The sequence below is a fragment of the Hemiscyllium ocellatum genome, chromosome 11 (genome assembly GCF_020745735.1).
Source record: "Hemiscyllium ocellatum isolate sHemOce1 chromosome 11, sHemOce1.pat.X.cur, whole genome shotgun sequence".
Lineage (NCBI taxonomy): Eukaryota > Metazoa > Chordata > Chondrichthyes > Orectolobiformes > Hemiscylliidae > Hemiscyllium > Hemiscyllium ocellatum.
Window position 1 is genome coordinate 94,763,436 of NC_083411.1, and position 14,637 is coordinate 94,778,072.

Genomic DNA, 14,637 nt, shown 5'->3' on the forward strand with positions numbered 1-14,637 from the left:
CAAAATGCATTACTCCAGCAAATTCTGGGCTTTAGAAACTGCAGAAATTAATCTCCCTTTTTGGAAGAATATTTGAAGGCTGAATTAATGTGAAGATTTAGCTGGTTTCTTAAACTTAATCACAAATAATGTCTGTTATATCTGTAATAGTGTTTGATATTTTTACATAGTTAAATTATTTTAGAACATTTTGTTTTAGAGCCAAGTTGAAAATATGGAAGTAATGTAATTTAACAATTTTACTATATAGCCAAAATTGACTGGCAAAAACATTTTAAACATTCTCTTTTCACCAGATACATAGAGATTGTATAGTTTTCTTTCAATGAAATCTTTGATAGTCTCAGGTAATTTTGACACTGTAAGTTAGATCAATTAAGCTTCATATGAAGTACCGATTATCCTGTTGTTGAACAGAATATGAATGCATCTGTTGTCCTGTATAGTAAAGTTTATGTAATAGATTTGATCAAGTCAAAAAATGTATATATTGCAGAAGATCAAATTCAACAAATACTGAAAATACTGTACTGGTTTTGGCTGCAGTAATTATAATAAACATTTTAAACTTGAAGAGAGAAACATATATTTTGCAATTCTAAGTTTTATTAATAATTCTGAAAAAATTGATTAAAAGACTGTTGTCTCAGTAACGTGAATTGATAGGTTTTGGAGCTTCTCCAGCTGTTCTTTAAAATGAGCCAGCAGAAGAGCATATCTCTTGTTGATATGATATTCGGAAAAGGAGTGAGGTATTATAGTGAGACGGATTTTGAGCCCTACAGTTCAGTTTTAAGGACGAATATTATAATTTAAGTGTGGTAGGACTATTTAATTAATATTTGCTGACTAAATTATTGGATATAGTTGCTACTAAGCGTGTGTGGCTAACTGGGATTCAGAAGTGACTATACTTATAATTAGTAAATATAAAAAAAGGCAATAATGTTATTGGACATATAATCTCAATACTCATAATTCACAATGCATAATATGTTTCTAAAACACTATGATAAAATGCATAAGAGTACAAATGTTTTTTGATCATTAAAATACTTGCTCTAACTGAGTAATGCTTCAGTCAAAATGCATGTATGAAGTTCATTTAGCTTTAATGTGAGTGTCCGAAATTCATTTGTCTACCAAAATAGATGCATATGGCTAAAACAATGTTATTGTATCTCCTTGTGGCAAACCAGTAATTTTAATTGTTAATTCTGCTCTAAGTATAAAATACCCCAGTAAATGCAATATACTCTGCTATATTGAATCAAAACGTCATCAGTGCAATCCATTAAAGTTAAAATGATATTTGTAAAATAGTATTCTAAATCATTGAGCAAGTATTATCTAATTTCCTTTGGCAATGGATTGAACAGTTTACAATTAAAATTGCTTCAATGCCATTTGCTGCATAATCCTATTTTAAAATGATAATATTTCCTAATATTTCTAAAATTTCTAAAGCTTTATGAAAACAGGAAGCTCCATGATTTACAATTCTGACCACTGGGATCTTTGCAGATTGTAAACTTCCTTAATTATTCCATTATTTCAGATCATTTGGTGCACTTAGCATATTGGTATACTAACACCTAAGACCAAAATGTTATCCAGTAAGATCACTGAAGGAGTTGCAAAGTGCCTTGGAAATCTTTTTGGTTATTGCGTGCTTACCATCCATCAATTCCATCCTTCTCCCTGGCAACTGCCTGGGCTTGAACCAGATTATTTGTATCCTTGGTGTTCTAATTAATGCTGAGATGAGCTTTGAACCATATATCCCTTCTATCATTAAGATTGTGTACTGCTGCTGAAACTGTCATTCGTGCCTTTGTTACTTTCAGATTTATTTATTCCAATGCATTCTTGGAAAACCTCTTGCATTCAATCTCAGACAAAACCTGATGCTCATGACCAAACAAGCAGCAAATACCATTCACCTGTCACCCCTGTGTTTATTGGCCTACACTGGAACTCATCTGATAACACTATTAACAGTACTCTGAACTTCGTTTTAACATCCATTTATGGCATGGTGGCTCTCTGTTTCTGTAATCTCTCCTAGCCTCACAAGCAATGACACAGTTGATGTGGTATATTAGGACTTTCAGAAAGTGTTTGACAATGTCCCACATAAGAGATTATCATGCCTGATTGAAGTGTATGGAATTGTGGGAAGTGTATTGAGATGGTTAGAAAACTGATTGGCAGAGAGGAAACAGCGTAGAAATTAATGGGTCTAATGGAATGCCACAAGGATCAGTGTTGGGACCCCCAGCTACTCTCAATATATGTTAATGATTTGGATGAGGTAACAAAATGTAACATTTCAAAATTTGCAAATGATACCAAGTTGGGTGGGAGGGTTAACTGTGACGAGGATGCAGAGATTCTTTGGCATGATCTGGACAGGTTGGATGAATGGACACATCAATGACAGATGCAGTATAATTTGGATAGATGTGAGGTTATTCACTTTGGAAGCAAATGGTATGTTGGCCTTCATTGCAACAGGTTTCAAGTACAGGAGCAGGGATGTATTGTAGGAGAAAGTGAGGACTGCAAATGCTGGAGATCAGAGTCGAAAGTGTGGTGCTGGAAAATCACATCAGGTCAGGCAGCATCCACAGAGCAGGAGAATCGACATTTCGGGCATAAGCCCTTCTTCAGGTGTTGTTGCAATGATGCAGGGCCGTGGTGAGGCAACACCTAGAATATTGTGAGAAGTTTTGGTCTCCTTTTCTGAGGAAGGATGCTCTTGCTCTTGAGGAGTTTAGTGACGGTTTACCAGGCTAATTCTGGGGATGGCAGGACTGACATATGAAGAGAGAATGACTAGGATTGTTTTCATTGGAGTTCAGACGAATGAGAGGGGGTTGTCATACAGACTTTTAAAATTCTAACAGGACTAGACAGGGTAGATGCAGGGAGGATGTTCCAATAGTACATGTGTCCAGAACTAGGATCACAGTCTAAGTATTTGGGATTGACCATTTGGGACAGAGATGAGATATTTCTTCACCCAAAGAATGGTGAGCCTGTGGAATTCATTACCACAGGAAATAGTTGATGCTAAAACATCAAGTGTATTCAAGAGACAGCTAGATATAGCACTTGGCATGAATTGTGTCAAAGACTATGGGGAGAAAGCAGGATTAGGCTATTGAGTTGGATGATCAGCCATGATCATGATGAATATTGGAGCAGGCTCAAAGGGCCAAATGGCCTTGTCTTGCTCCTATGTTATGTTTCTATGTTACTTATGTACGTAAGCCTCTGAGATATCTGTGTCCTCTAATTCCACCCTTTTAAGCATTAGGATTTTGCTGCTTAATCATTAGTGACCGCATATTCAGCTGCCCTGTCTGTAAAGACTATAGTAAAAACAAAGACTGCAAAGACTATAGGACCATATAGGAGCAGAATTAGGCCATTTGGCCCATCAAGTCTGCTCCTCCACTCAATTATGGCTGATATTTTCTCAATCTCATTCTCCTGCCTTCTTCCCATACCCTTGATCTCTCGACTAGTCAAGGACCTACCTATCTCTGTCTTAAATTCACTCAATGACTTGGCCTCTACAACCTTCTGGGGCAATGAGTTTCACAGATTCTCACTGAAGAGATTCCCTCTCATCACGGTTCAAAAAGATCCTCCCTTCACTCTGAGGCTGTGCCATCATTTCTCCTGTTATGGAAACAGCTTCTCCAAATCGACTCTATCCAGACTTCCTAGTAGTCCGTAAGTTTCATGAGATTCTCCCCTTCATCCTTCTAAATTGCATTGATTACAGACCCATAATCCTCAACTGCACCTGATATGACAAGTCCTTAATCCCCAGGATCATATTTGTAAACCTCCTCTGAACGCCTTCTAATACTAGCTCACCTTTCTTAGAAACTCAGAAATTCCAGTCCTAAACACCTCTGACTCTCTAATTTCCCCCCCATAAGACACTTTTGTCTAAGCTTTTGTTCATTTGGCTTAATATTGCCACGTGTATTATTCTCTTTCAGAGAAGTATTTTGGAACATTTTATTATGTTAAAGCTATATATAAATAAAAAATGTTCTTGTTTCTAAAATAAAGAACTAAGGGTGCTGGAAATCTGAGAAAAACACAAAGTGCTGGAGAAACTCAGCAGGTCTGAGAGCATCTGAGAGAGAGAAGTGTTAACATTCTGAGTCCAGTGACGAAGGGTCAGACCTGCTATGTTTCTCCAGCTCTCAGTGCTATTGTTTCAGACATTGTGCACTCATTCTCCAGGGCCATCCAGTTGGGTGTCTCAGTGGTTAGCACTGCTGCCTCACAGCGCCAGGGACCCGGATTCAATTCCCACCTCAGGCTACTGTCTGTGTGAAGTTTGCATATTCTCCCTGTGTCTGCGTGGGTTTCCTCTGGGTGCTCCAATTTCCTCCCAGGTGCAGGTTAGGTGAATTGGCCATACTAAATTACCCATAGTGTTAGGTGCATTAGTCAGGGGTAAATATTGGGGAATGTGTCTGGGTGGGTTACTCTTCGGAGGGTCAGTGTGGAATTGTTGGGCCGAAGGGCCTGTTTTCACACAGTAGGGAATCTAATCTCTCTCATATCCAAGCAAGTGAGGCAGGCAGTTGGCTGAAACCATCCCGTCAATAGTTCACTGCTTGAACCTGTAAATGGTCAATGGACTTGTCTGTCCTCCAAACTAGGTGACCAAAGATCAGGAGTGTGGGCTGAAGTACAGCCCTTTCAAAAAGTGAAACAGATGCCTCCAGTCTTTCATATAACTCCCTCTCACAACAGTCTACTGCTATGCCATTTGATAAAGTTTTCTACTTTTGCTCCATGCTGTGTAACTCACAGATGCTTCAGTTACCAGTATGTCACACTAGGTGGCAGGAGAAGATAACCAAACCTTAAATTTATTTTTAAACATCATAATAGTTTTTAGTGTAAAAGAAAGCAGGGTAGATTCTCCAACTTCAGGAGTTTACAGTGGGAGGCGGGGGGAGGATCCAGTCATTTCGATCCATGTAGATACTAATGCCCTAGGCAGGTTAAAGACAAAGATTTTGTACATTTAGTCTGAAGGCTTTGGACTAGATTAAGAAGCAAAACCTCAAAGGTACTAATTTCATGATTATTTGGCACAGTGGTTAGCACTGCTGCCTCACAGTACCGGGGACCCGGGTTTGATTCCAGCCTTGGGTGACTGCCTGTGTTGAAATTACATGTTCTCTCTGTGTCTATGTGGGTTTCCACTGGATGTTCCAGTTTCCTCCAAAGATGTGTAGGTTTGATGGATTAGCCATGCCAAATTGCCCTGTAGTATTCAGGGATCTGCAGACTAGCAGGATTAGCCATGGTAAACACTGGGGGCTGGGGAGGGGAGGGGATGGCTGTTGGTTGGATGCTCTTTGGAGAGTCACTGTAAGAACATCATGGGCCCAATTCCCTCTATTTGCACTGTAGGGATTCTATTAGCCACGTACCCAGTTGGCATAAGACATATAAAATTAGAGAAACCATTGTGCTTCTCAAAGACTGTGGTCAGAGAGTGAGTTCTGATTCATGGGGCAATGACATTTATTTTAGGGGAAAATGGAGACTGCACCATTGAGATGTTCTATACCTGAGCTTTGCTGGGGCTGGTATTGGTGTTCCAACAAACCATATAACCATATTTCTCGGGAAAGCAGAGGCGATTTTAAACTATGTAAAGACGTAAGTTAATTCACATCGTCCCAAATTTGGTAAAGTAAAGTGTAGATGCAAGAGAAGAAACAAACATATTAATCTGGAAAAGACATGCAGACTTGTGGCAGGAAGAAAGAGCATATAAATGTTAGAGTAAATCAGCAGGTAAGGATAGAGGTTACACACTAATAAAAGAACAAAACTAATATTTCTGTATTTGATTGTGCATTGCATTTTAAGCTAAACAGTGCTAACTACTATGCCAAATAATCCTGAGATTATTATCACGCATGAATCAATAAGAAAGATCTAATCATTACACAGACATGGCTGCAGGATTATATAGATTGGGACTGGAATATTGAAGGATTCATGTCATTGAGGAAGTATAGCTAGCTAGGAAAAGATGAAAGAGTGACTCTTAAATAATGAGTGATGACTTAAATTCAGGAGTCCAGGATCTAGAAGTGATTTGAATTGAGATGAGAAACAATCGAAACAAGAAATTGCTTGTTGGACTGTCTAACCTCTTAACATGGCCAAATGAAATTTAAAAGAATAAATAATGGGAGCTTCTGAGAAAGGGATAGCAACAATTTTGGGAGATTTTAATTCACGTATTGACCGGAGTAATCAGAGAGGTACGACTAGCCTAGATAATGAGTTCATATAATGCTTTTAAAACTGTTTGTTCAAATACCACATTCTGGAGCCAAATAGAGGGAAGGTTATATGAGATCTGATATTGTGCATTGAGATAAGATTAATTAATGACTTCATAATAAAGATGCCCTTAGGTCTCAGTGATCATAATAGTACTGTATTTTGCATTCAGTTTGAGGGAGAGAAGAGTGAGTCTAGGACTAGTATTTCAAATTTAAATAAGAGTAATTATGAACGCATGAAAGCAGAGATAGTGAAAGTGAGTTGGCAAATAACGGGTAAATCAAATAAAATGCAATGGCAAACATTAACTGGGATATTTCAGAATAGATACATTTGAATAAGAAAGAAAAATTCCAAGGGGAACCACTATCTGTGGTTCTTCAAAATGTTATATTTAGTATCAAACTCAAAGAGAAAGCACATAATTGTGCAAAGATGAATGGTAAGTCAGAAGACTGGACAGTATTTTAAAATAATGAATGCCTACTAGTGAATGTCTTTAAAAACTAAGGAAGGAAAAATTAGAGCGTGAGAAATGTAGAGTAGCTAGAAATATATAAACAGAAAGCAAGAATTAACAAAGTGAGGATTGATCTTGTAGTAAATTACTCTGGGGAATTAATAAGAGAAAATTAATAGATTCCATGTGCTCAAATCCAGATAAGTTGTCAAAACTTTGAGTTCAGTAAACTAATTCTCCTGAGGTCTTTATGGTGAACTTGTAGGTTATCTTAGAATACTCACAAAACTGAAAGCTCAGAAACCTACAGATTTCTATAAAAACACTCTTGGTCTGGAAGTTGCAGGAACAAAACTTTTCTACTGAAAATATGCTTTTCTTGATCTGGTCTATACTGTTCTAGGAGAGAAACTACAATTGTTTCTGACCCCAGTCAAATCTACTCTACATAGTTCTGAGGAAGGGTCTCTGGACCACAAACATTAACTCTGATTTCTCTTCACAGGTGCTGCCAGACCTGCTGAGCTTTTCCAGCAACTCTTTTTTATATCATTCTGTGACTAGTTTGAACTAAATCAATCTAATTGGCATCAATGTTTGTGCTACCTGTTGTCAACCAGCATAGTAAAAATAACTTGCCATTAGAATTCCAAGCTGCCTGTAGTCCTTTACACACACAGGATTTGATCACTGTTCTTGAAGGATGTCCAATCTTGTTATTTGAAAAAAAGCCTTTCGCAAAAGTAACCAACTCAATTTTATTTTGTATATCAGTAACTGAACTGATATGTAGGAGGCATCTTTCATCACAGTACTATTTCAAATCTTTTTCTAGAGTTCTTTAAATGCACTATCATAAGCAATGTTGCCTCGAAGCTCTGGCAGCTTACCCCCGATGTCACACACCAGGCCTTGTTATCATGTAGTCTGCTTTTACATATACAGCTGCAAATGTGTTGCTGGTCAAAGCACAGCAGGCCAGGCAGCATCTCAGGAATAGAGAATTCGACGTTTCGAGCATAAGCCCTTCATCAGGAATAAGAGAGAGAGCCAAGCAGGCTAAGATAAGAGGTAGGGAGGAGGGACTAGGGGGAGGGGCGATGGAGGTGGGATAGGTGGAAGGAGGTCAAGGTGAGGGTGATAGGCCGGAGTGGGGTGGGGGGGGAGAGGTCAGGAAGAGGATTGCAGGTTAGGAGGGCGGTGCTGAGTTGAGGGAACCGACTGAGACAAGGTGGGGGGAGGGAAATGAGGAAACTGGAGAAATCTGAATTCATACCTTGTGGTTGGAGGGTTCCCAGGCGGAAGATGAGGCGCTCCTCCTCCAGCCGTCGTGTTGTTGTGTTCTGCCGGTGGAGGAGTCCAAGGACCTGCATGTCCTCGGTGGAGTGGGAGGGAGAGTTAAAGTGTTGAGCCACGGGGTGATTGGGTTGGTTGGTTCGGGCGGCCCGGAGGTGTTCTCTGAAGCGTTCCGCAATTAAGCGGCCTGTCTCACCAATATAGAGGAGGCCACATCGGGTGCAGCGGATGCAATAGATGATGTGTGTGGAGGTACAGGTGAACTTGTGGCGGATATGGAAGGATCCCTTGGGGCCTTGGAGGGAAGTGAGTGTGGAGGTGTGGGCGCAAGTTTTACATTTCCTGCGGTTGCAGGGGAAGGTGCCGGGGGTGGAGGTTGGGTTGGTGGGGGGTGTGGATCTGACGAGGGAGTCACGAAGGGAGTGGTCCTTGCGGAACGCTGATAGGGGAGGGGAGGGAAATATTTCCTTGGTGGTGGGGTCCGTTTGGAGGTGGCGGAAATGGCGGCGGATGATACGTTGTATGCGGAGGTTAGTGGGGTGGTAGGTGAGAACCAGTGGGGTTCTGTCTTGGTGGCGGTTGGAGGAGCGGGGCTCAAGGGCGGAGGAGCGGGAAGTGGAGGAGATGCGGTGGAGGGCATCGTCGATCACGTCTGGGGGGAATCTGTTGCATCTATTGCATCATCTATTGCATCAGTTCACCTGTACTTCCACACACATCATCTATTGCATCCGCTGCACCCGATGTGGCCTCCTCTATATTGGTGAGACAGGCCGCTTACTTGCGGAATGCTTCAGAGAACACCTCCGGGCCGCCCGAACCAACCAACCCAATCACCCCGTGGCTCAACACTTTAACTCTCCCTCCCACTCCACCGAGGACATGCAGGTCCTTGGACTCCTCCACCGGCAGAACACAACAACACGACGGCTGGAGGAGGAGCGCCTCATCTTCCGCCTGGGAACCCTCCAACCACAAGGTATGAATTCAGATTTCTCCAGTTTCCTCATTTCCCCTCCCCCCACCTTGTCTCAGTCGGTTCCCTCAACTCAGCACCGCCCTCCTAACCTGCAATCCTCTTCCTGACCTCTCCGCCCCCACCCCACTCCGGCCTATCACCCTCACCTTGACCTCCTTCCACCTATCCCACCTCCATCGCCCCTCCCCCTAGTCCCTCCTCCCTACCTTTTATCTTAGCCTGCTTGGCTCTCTCTCTTATTCCTGATGAAGGGCTTATGCTCGAAACATCGAATTCTCCATTCCTGAGATGCTGCCTGGCCTGCTGTGCTTTGACCAGCAACACATTTGCAGCTGTGATCTCCAGCATCTGCAGACCTCATTTTTTACTCGATGCTTTTACATATAATCTATCATTGGACAATAATAATCTACTAATAGGTATTCATTTTCCCATGCTGATTGCAATCCAGTCCTTTGTCTATCCAATTGTTCTTTTCTCTCTCTTTGGGCTCTTATCTTCACCTATTATTTCTCCTTAACTCCTCCCTCCCCCCCCCCCCCCCCCCCCCACCCTCTCTTTTGCGTAAAAAAAACAACTCTTTCTTAGGTATCATCAGTTCTGAGGTAGGGTCACTGAACCCAAAATGTTAACTCTGATTTCTCTCCATAGATGCTGCCAAACCTGCTGAGCCTTTCCAGCAATTTCTGTTTTTGTTTCTGGCAGGGTACATGCCTGAGCAATGTATTGACATAAACATGGAAATCATGTAATTGCTCAATAATTTCAAATGTAATTAATCACCTTCTGGCTTTTTTCTGACTTAAAACAGGCAGAAATCTGTCAGAATAATTTTGATCCCTGTCTTTTTTTGTGTTCATTACATTTACTTTATATGCTTTAAATGAACATAACAATGATATATCCCGCGCCCCTTACTGTTATATTCTAATATACCCCACACCCCTACTGTAACACTCTGATATTTCCCACACCCCTCACTATAACACTCTGATATATCCCACACCCCTCACTGTAACACGCTGATATACCTCACACTTTTAATATTCTGATATATCCCAACATCCCTCACTCTAACACTCTGACATACCCCACACCCTTCACTTTAACATTCTGATATATCCCAACTTCTCACTGTAACACTCTGATAAACTCCACACTCCTCACTGTAGCACTCTGGTATATCCCACACCCCTCACTGTAACACACTGATATATTCCATATCCCTCTCTGTAACACACTGATACACCCCAAACAAATTCAGAAAATGTGTTTTTTTTTTCTGTTCCAAGTCCAAAATCAATGAGGTGATTTGTAATTTTTTATTTCACCTCTCTTCTTCAATTAAGGCCAACCGAAATGTGACCAGTAATGGAGCTGGATTCCTCTCAAGATAATCACTAAGAAATCTAAAAGGGAATTTAGAAGGAATCTCTTCACCCTAAGATTGACGACCATGTGGAATCTGCCACCTACATAATTTATTTTGATGTAGCATCTGTGTAATTAAGGAGAAGCTAGACAAGTATATAAGAGAGAAAGAAATCATGGTTATGGTGGTAGATTCAGATGTGGAAAGATGGGAGGAGCCTCAAGGGAAGCATAAATACTAGCATGGACTAGTTGGGCCAAATGACCTGTTTCTGTGATTCTTTTAATCCCATAATCTCACATAGCTATACGGCCAATTCCTTCTACCTTGTTAACCAAAGTTCCTTAAACTTCACATTTGAATATGTTCCTCCTACATCCATTTCCTGCATCCCTCCACCACTACTACCCACATTAAATGAACACTTAAGAGTTTCAGTCTCCTCATGGATCAGAGGGCTGCTTGATGTCTGGTAAAATTCTGGATTAATGCTAACAGCACATGGTTTGATCACCATAGGCTTTCCTCTTCACCCTAACCTTCCTAAAAATCATAGCACTTTGGTGAATAGTCCCCAAGAACCTGCTTTCAGGCAGAGAATTCAAGAAAAAAGTAATCCTATGTTGCCAATCTTAGCATTGAGAATTGGTCAAACACATTACTGATATTGTTGCATTTGATTAGACATGATGGTGGGAGCCCTGCACATTATAGAGTTTGAATTTAATTTATTGATCATTCGGGGCCTCAAATACAACAAAGCTTCTGAAGGATGGAGTTTGCAGATGCATCTGATTCACTGGAGTAAATGTTGTTCAGATTGTGATGTTAAGTGGCATTTTAGAATACAACCAAGCAAAGTTTGCCTCTACTGCTTCTGATGGTCACAGATATGATTGTACACATGCAAAACTGAAATTCAGTAGTCTTTCACCTTACTCATTTTTAAGAGTAAACTGAATTGGTTCAAAGTTACAGCACAACACATTTGCTGAAAATCTGTTTTGAACCCTTGAGCTCATCACCGCTCCCATGGGTCCTGGAAAAAGATATAAGTTTAATAAGTACATACTCTTCAGAATACTGTACAAAATAGACAGAATATATCAGTTTCCTAGCATTACTGAAAGGATGTAAATATTAATCATGTTTGTTATGGCTCAAAATCCTAAACAATGTCTTGCTATTCTATGGTATGCAGGAACAATTTTCTCTGTGAAATAATAGGACAATCTACAGGGACATAGTTACGCCGGAGAACAGAGGTAGCTGGGTAACAGTTAGAGGTGGGAAGGGGAAGAAGCAGGCAGTGCAGGGTTCCCCTGTGGTCGTTCCCCTAAAAAATAGGTATACAGCTTTGGAAATTGTTGGGGGGGACAGCCTTGCAGGTGTAAGCTGCAGTGAAGGGGTCTGTGGCATGAGGTCTGGCTCTGAGACTAAGAAGGGAAAGGGGGAGAGCAGGAGAGCGCTAGTTATAGGAAACTCTCTAGTTAGAGGGACGGACAGGCGGTTCTGTGGACATGGGCGAGACTCTCGAATGGTTTGTTGCCTCCCGGGTGCCAGGGTCCGAGACGTCTCGGACCGTGTCTTCAGAATCCTTAAGGGGGAGGGTGTGCAGCCAGAAGTCGTGGTACACATTGGCACCAACGACATAGGTAGGAAGAGGGGTGGGGAGGTCATTCAAGAACTCAGGGAGTTAGGCTGGAAGCTAAAAGCTAGGACAGACAGAGTCGTCATCTCTGGGTTGTTGCTGGTGCCACGTGACAGTGAGGCAAGGAATAGGGAGAGAGTGCAGTTGAACACGTGGCTGCAAGGATGGTGTAGGAGGGAGGGCTTCAGGGATCTGGACAATTGGACTGCATTCTGGGGAAGGTGGGACCTGTACAAACAGGACAGGTTGCACCTGAACCAGAAGGGCACCAATATCCTGGGAGGTAGGTTTGATAGCACTCTTCGGGGGGGTTTAAACTAATTTGGCAGGGGGATGGGATCTGGACTTGTAGTCCAGCAAGTAAGCTAGCTGTGTTTCAGGATGTCCAAGAATGTAGGGAGGCTGTGGAGAACGTAGCACTGACAGGGAATACTTGCGGACACAGAGATGGGCTCAAGTGTGTATACTTCAACGCAAGAAGTATCAGAAATAAGGTGGGTGAACTTAAGGCATGGATCGGTACCTGGGACTATGATGTTGTGGCCATCACGGAAACGTGGATAGATGAAGGACAGGAATGGTTGTTGGAGGTTCCTGGTTACAGATGTTTCAATAAGATTAGGGAGGGTGGTAAAAAAGGAGGGGGTGTAGCGTTGCTAATTAGAAATGGTATAACGGCTGCAGAAAGGAAGTTTGAGGGGGATCTGCCTTTGGAGGTAGTATGGGCTGAAGTCAGAAATAGGAAAGGTGCAGTCACCTTGTTGGGTGTTTACTATAGGCCCCCCAATAGCAGCAGAGATGTGGAGGAACAGATTGGGAAACAGATTTTGGAAAGGTGCAGAAGCCACAGGGTCGTAGTCATGGGCGACTTCAACTTCCCAAATATTGATTGGAAGCTCTTTCGATCAAGTAGATTGGATGGGGCGGTGTTTGTGCAGTGTGTCCAGGAAGCTTTTCTAACTCAGTATGTAGATTGTCCAACCAGAGGGGAGGCCATATTGGATTTGGTACTCGGTAATGAACCGGGACAAGTGATGGGCTTGTTAGTGGGTGAACATTTTGGTGATGGTGACCACAATTCTGTGACTTTCACCTTGGTTATGGAGAGAGATAGGTGCGCACAACAGGATAGATTTTACAATTGGGGGAAGGGAAATTACGATGCTGTAAGACAGGATTTGGGGAGCATAAGTTGGAAGCATAGGCTGTCAGGGAAGGATGTGGTGGAAATGTGGAACTTTTTCAAGGAGCAGATACGACGCGTCCTTGATATGTATGTACCTATCAGGCAGGAAAGAAATGGTCATGTGAGGGAGCCTTGGTTGACGAGGGAGGTTGAATGTCTAGTAAAGAGGAAGAAGGAGGCTTACATAAGGTTGAGGAAACAGGGTTCAGACAGAGCAGTGGAGGGATACAGGATAGCCAGAAGGGACCTGAAGAAAGGGATTAGGAGAGCTAAGAGAGGGCATGAAAAATCCTTGGCGGATAGGATCAAGGATAACCCCAAGGCATTTTATGTGTATGTGAGAAACATGAGAATGACGAGAGCGAGGGTAGGTCCGATCAAGGACAGTAGTGGGAGATTGTGTATTGAGTCGGAAGAGATAGGAGAGGTCTTGAACAAGTACTTTTCTTCAGTATTTACGAACGAGAGGGACCGTATTGTTGAAGAGGAGAGTGTGAAACGGACTGGTAAGCTAGAAGAGATACTTGTTAGGAAGGAAGATGTGTTGGACATTTTGAACAACTTGAGGATAGACAAGTCCCCCGGGCCTGACGGGATATATCCTAGGATTATGTGGGAAGCAAGAGAGGAAATTGCAGTACCGTTGGCAATGATCTTTTCGTCTTCACTGTCAACGGGGGTGGTACCAGGGGACTGGAGAGTAGCGAATGTTGTGCCCCTGTTCAAAAAAGGGAATAGGGATAACCCCGGGAATTACAGGCCAGTTAGTCTTACTTCTGTGGTAGGCAAAGTAATGGAAAGGGTACTGAGGGATAGGATTTATGAGTATCTGGAAAGACACTGCTTGATTAGGGACAGCCAGCACGGATTTGTGAAGGGTAGGTCTTGCCTTACAAGTCTTATTGAATTCTTTGAGGAGGTGACCAAGCATGTGGATGAGGGTAGAGCAGTGGATGTAGTGTACATGGATTTTAGTAAGGCATTTGATAAGGTTCCCCATGGTAGGCTTATGCGGAAAGTCAGGAGGCATGGGATGGAGGGAAACTTGGCCAATTGGATTGAAAACTGGCTAACCGGTCGAAGTCAGAGAGTGGTGGTAGATGGTAAATATTCAGCCTGGAGCCCAGTTACAAGTGGAGTTCCGTAGGGATCAGTTCTGGGTCCTCTGCTGTTTGTAATTTTTATTAATGACTTGGATGAGGGAGTCGAAGGGTGGGTCAGTAAATTTGCAGATGATATGAAGATTGGTGGAGTTGTGGACAGTGAGGAGGGCTGTTGTCGGCTGCAAAGGGACTTAGATATGATGCAGAGCTGGGCTGAGGAGTGGCAGATGGAGTTCAACCCT